The following is a 6,000-nucleotide window of genomic DNA, read 5'->3' as shown; positions in this document are numbered from 1 at the left end:
TTGTGGTTTCTTGTGAGTCTGGAGAACAGCAAGAAAGCCATTTAGCTGGACCTTAAAGTGCAGGAAAGGAGTAATATATAATGAGAATGGAAAATTAGGTTGGGGCCAGGTCAGGAAGGAGATTCAAAGTTAAAAAAGAGGAGCTTATTTCTGATTCTCCACTCAAGAGATAGCCAGGGGACTTCACTCAGGAGTGGGGTGACGTCATGTGACCTGTATTTTAGACACAGGTGGTGAGGACTTAGGCAGGTGTAGAGCATGAAAAGGAGAGAGAGGGAGAGGGAGAGGGAGAGGGAGAGGGAGAGGGAGAGGGAGAGGGAGAGGGAGAGGGAGAGTTGAAGCAAGGGGTCAAGTCATGGGGCTACTGAAAAAATTCAGGTGAGAGATAATGAGGAGCTGAACTCCTTATATCTATCAGCTGTGAGTAGGGTAGAGAATTGTACAAGCAACAGAAGCAATCAGGAAAGGCTTCTTATAAGAAGGGGCATTTGAATTGAGCTTGGAAGGAAGCTAAAAATTCTGAGAAGCAGAGGTGAGAAGGGAATACCGTCCAGATTTGGGGGCGAGAGACTACCTCAGGGGCACAGAGATGGGCAATAGAATATCTTACGTAGGGAACAAGAAGACCAGTTTAATTGGACTGCAGAGTATGGGAAGGTAAATAATGTTTAATAGACTGCAAAGATAGATTGCAGGAAGGTGGCAAATTGCCTTAAATGCCAAACAGGAGTTTGTGTTTGATGGTAGAGAAGATAAGCTACTCAAATTTATTGATAGGGTATATTACATGGTCTGAATCACTTTGGCAGATGTTTGGAAGTAATGGTTGGAGAGGATGAATTGGAAAGAGAAGAAACTTGATGCAGGGAGCTCAATGAGGAGACTATTGCAGTAGTTCAGGTGAGACACAGTGAGGACCTGAATTGGGGTGGGGGCTGCAAAATGGATAGATGTGTGAGGAGTTATAGAGGGAAAATACATAAAACTTGGCAACTGATTGTATTTGTGGGGTGCAGGATATGTGTCGAGGATGATTCCACGGTTGTGGGCATGAATATATGAAGGAATAACAGTGACTGAATTACGTAGAATTAGATTTCAACTTAATATAAGCATAACCTTTCTAACAAAGGGGCTGGAAAATGGAACGGGTTATTTTGAGGTAGAATGTTTCCTCAAAAAAATATTCAAAAGAGATGAATTGACCACCCATTAGTGATGTTATAAATGGTATTCCTACATGGGCTGAAAAGTTGGACTGAATGACCTCTTAAGTCTCTTCTACCTTCCACCTTTTCATTTAACATAAATGAAAGTAAGAAAATCTTTCATTTAGGATTCTATGAAAATTAGTCTAGCTTCCATAGATATCTGCATGACTTAAATGGAATAAAGTGTACTTAAAATATAGAATCAAAATGCAACAGGCCAGCATTTTAAAATTGTTTCTGCTAGAGACAGTATGGTATAGTGGTAGATAGATGACCTCATTGCCAAGAAGACCTGAGTTCAAGTCTCACCCCTGATACATAATGACTGTGTGACCCTGGGCAAGTCACTTAACCTCTCAGTACTCTAGGAAACTCTCTAAGACTATGAGTTGCAGAGAAGGTAATGATTTGTATTGGTAAAGCGTGTAATCATTTTTTAGTCATGTCCAACTCTTCATGACCCCATTTGGGGCTTTCTTGGCAAAGATACCGGAGTGGTTTGCTGTTTTTTCTTTTCCAGCTCATTTTACAGATGAGGAAACTGAAGCAAACAGGGTTAAATGCCTCACCGTGGTCACTTAGCTGATAAGTGTCTGAGGCCAGATTTGAATTCAGGAAGATGTTTTCCTGACTCCAGGCCTGGCACCTAGTGCCACTGAAATTATAAGTCTAACCCCTATCCTCTTATTGTATCATTAATATTTTGAGTTTAAACTAAAAATATTTATCTTCAGGATCTATAGATATCCCAGAAACCTATCTACTTCCATCATAATATGTAATTCATGTTAACAAAGTCAAAATTATTGAATATTCCATTTCCTTTTTAATCATGTTTCCCCTAAAAGGGTAAAACATATTGATAACACTATAGTGGGGGGGGTGCAGGGTTGAGAAACCTAAGGTGTATTGCTCTTGTCAACTCAGTGATGGTAATGCCATGTGCATGATGATAATGGGAACATAGTGAAAATATGGAGCCCTCAGGCGTCCCAACTTCAGTTGCTATTGTCCAACTTGTCTCCTAGGTTCCTTAGTTTAGGAAGAAACTGATAACCTGGAAAGCATCAAGAGGAGGTCAACCACCGTGGAGTCTTGACCTGACTCCATGTCACATGAAGAATATTTGAAGGAACTCGGGAGATTTCACTTGAAGGGAAGAGTCTCAGGAGGAACACCGTAGCTTCATTTAAGTATTGAAGCACTGTCATGTGAAAGAGAAATTAGGCTTCTTCTGTTTGACCCCAGAGGGCAGCAACAAGAGAAATCAGTAGATGTTGTCTAGACAAAAATTTTGGCTAGACATCACGTTGCTAAGGATGAAGAGGCTGCAAAGTTCTATGAAGAATTTGACAAGATTCTCGAGCCTAAATGAACATAACACACATACATGGTGACTTCAATGCAAATTTTGAAAAAGTTGAGTATCAAGAGAAATACATATGAAATATGGGAAAGCATAGCTCAGAAAAAAAAGGAATGAGGGTGGCCAATGTAGATTATATCATGAAGCTTTTCTTTGAGGAAAAAATGTATGTGTGTGTGTGGGGAGGGGAAGTTCCCAGACATGGCAAACATCAAATTATGTTGCTAAAACAAAAAACCATATTTTTCACAAACAGGAAAATACTTAATACTAATATGGGAGCTGTACTTGAATCAGCTATGTGTAACAGATAACTAACATACCTGAGTTGAGAGCAGAATTATTAAAAAGCAGAAGAATAATGAGAAAAAAGTATACAATTCTAACAACTCAATCCTAGTCTCTTTAAACAAGTAATTGACCATCAAAAATAAGAGATGGACAACAGAGATGATTGGCACTCATTATAATAATTTTATTCAGAAAGTAACTAATAGAAATTAATTGCTACAATGAAGAAACCAAAAGAGCCCAGAGAATACCTAAGTAAGCAAAGATCCCTCTTACTTGTGACATAGAAATGGATACAAAAAGGCAACATGGAGTCCAAGTGGAAGGGAGATTTTCTGTGGGTGGTGATGTCCTGATGTTCCTTTTTGCGGATGATGTTGTTCAAATTATATCAAACCCCAGAATATTACAGAGCCTCCTGAAGGAGATACGTAATTATTTAAAGGATTTGGGTCTGATCATCCACATGGAAAAGAACAAGTTGATAAATATCTATTGCCTAGATTACCACATGTATTTGAATGGCTACCCTATAGAGATTGTCATCAGCAAAGATGAAAACCTGGGTAGACAATGGAAATAGACAATGAGTTTGGGCCAGAATTGAACAAGAAAAAAACAGGTTTGGTTGCTTTTAGTAAGACACGAAACCTCTTTGATGACCCCCAGTTGCCCATGAAAAAGACCCATATTTTTCATATGAATATTCTACTGGTGTGGCTAAATGGTGGTGAAACATGGAATACAAGTCTTTGAAAAATTTTAAAAAAGGATATCGCACAAAGGACAGTGGAATGGCAAATGGCGTGTACGAGGAGACTGTAGCATATAATTGATGAAGAATTTCAAAGAACAGGAATTAAAGATGTCGTCAAGGATTGCTAGGAAGAGAAGATAAGGCCATGTAACAAGGGTGAAGATTGACAAGTATACAACTAAAGTGTTCCACTGGTACCATCATTATGTTGGGAGAAAATGAGGAAGGCCTCTAGTACACTGGGCTATGTTCCTCTGGTGAACTTGTGGCAGAACAGGGATACAAAAGTCATACAAAATGGGCAAATATCCATGGGATCTGATTCAAACGGTTGGCATGAGCTTCCAAACCAACAAGATCATAGATTCATTTGAGTCTGGAAAAACTTCTCAATAATCAGAGTTATCAGAATTTGGGGGTGGAGCTGAGATGGTGGCTGGAAAGCAGGGACTTGCTTAAGCTCTCGCCCAAATCCCTCCAAACACCTGTAAAAAATGGCTCTGAACAAATTCTAGAGCTGCGGAACCCACAAAATAGCAGAGGGAAACAGGTTTCCATCCCAGGAGAGTCTGGACGGTCGCCAGGAAGGGTCTATCACATGGTGCTGAGAGCAGAGGGCAGCCCAGGATGGGCCACACCAGGACAGACCAGACCCAGAATCAGCCAGCGGGAATAGGCCTTGGGGTGAAACAGTGAGCTGTGGCAGTTACCAGACTTCTCAACCCACAAATGCCAAAGAGCAGGTTAGGGGGAAACTGCAGGATAGAGTTCAGAGCACTCTGGCCACCAGCTCTGGGGGTGGAGGAGGTGGTGCAGTGGTGGTGGTGGCAGCAGCAGCAGCAGCAGGAAGCTCCTGAGGCTGCTTCCAGAAGTCCGGAGTCAGCTGCTTCTCAAGTCCCTGGCTCACATGGTGGGAGGAATCTAGCAGCAGATAAGAGCGGAAGTGCAAGGAGCGCTTTGGGGGCACAAAGGCAGATTCTCTTGCTGTGCCCTGCTTGGATCTGTATTGCAGTCTTGGTTGGCGGTTCTTGGGGGAGGATGAGCGCTGCTGGGACAGAGCCTGGAGTGATGGTGGAGTAGAAGTAGCTCTGACAACTGCAGTACTTGGACCCTAAAGCTTGAGACAAAGTACTCTCTATTCTACAAGCAGTCATATCCTGACAAAAAGCTCAAGGGTCAAGTAGTTGGCTGTGAACATGAACAGGAAGTGAAAACGAACTCAGACTCAGACTTTAGAATCTTTTTTTGGTAACAAAGAAGATCAAAACATACAGCTAGAAGAAGTCAACAAAGTCAAAGAGCCTACCTCAAAAGCTTCCAAGAAAAATATGAATTGGTCTCAGGACATGGAAGAGCTCAAAAAGGATTTGGAAAAGCAAGTAAGAGAAGTAGAGGAAAAATTGGGAAGAGAAATGAGGGTGATGCAAGAAAATCATGAAAAACAAGTCAAAAACTTGCTAAAGGAGACCTAAAATAATACTGAAGAAAATAACACCTAAAAAACCCAAATGTCAAAAGAGCTCCAAAAAGCCAATGAGGAGATGAATGACTTGAAAGGCAGAATTAGCCAAATAGAAAAGAGGTCCAAAAGACCACTGAAGAAAATACCAGCTTAAAAATTAGATTGGAGCAAGTGGAAGCTAGTGACTTTATGAGAAATGAAGATATTATAAAACAGAACCAAAGGAATTAAAAACTGGAAGACAATTGAAATATCTCATTGGAAAAACCACTGACCTGGAGAACAGATCCAGGAGAGATAATTTAAAAATTATTGGACTACCTGAAAGCCATGATCAAAAAAAGAGTCTAGACATCATCTTTCGAGAAATTGTCAAGGAGAACTGCCCTGTTACACTAGAACCAGAGGGTAAAATAGAAATTGAAAGAATCCATGATCACCTCCTGAAAAAGATCCCCAAAAGAAAACTCTTAGGAATATTGTTGCCAAATTCCAGAGTTTCCAGCTCAAGGAGAAACTACTGCAAGCAGTCAGAAAGAGACAGTTTGAATATTGTGGAAACATAATCAGGATAATACAAGATCTAGCAGCTTCTATGTTAAGGGATTGAAGGGCTTGGGATATGATATTCCGGAGGTCAAAGGAGCTAGGATTAAAACCAAGCATTACCTATCCAGCAAAACTGAGTATAATGCTCCAAGGCAAAATAAGGATTTTCAATAAAATAGAGGACTTTCAAGATTTCTCAGTGAAAAGACCAGAGCTGAATAGAAAATTTGACTTTCAAACACAAGAATCAAGAGAAGCATGAAAAGGTAAACAAGAAAGAGAATTCATAAGGGACTTACTAAAGTTGAACTGTTATGTTTACATTCCTACATGGAAAGATGCTGTGTGTAATTCATGAGACCTT

This window comes from Trichosurus vulpecula, chromosome 1 (genome assembly GCF_011100635.1).
Source record: "Trichosurus vulpecula isolate mTriVul1 chromosome 1, mTriVul1.pri, whole genome shotgun sequence".
NCBI classification, from domain to species: domain Eukaryota; kingdom Metazoa; phylum Chordata; class Mammalia; order Diprotodontia; family Phalangeridae; genus Trichosurus; species Trichosurus vulpecula.
This window is presented reverse-complemented; position numbering follows the sequence as displayed.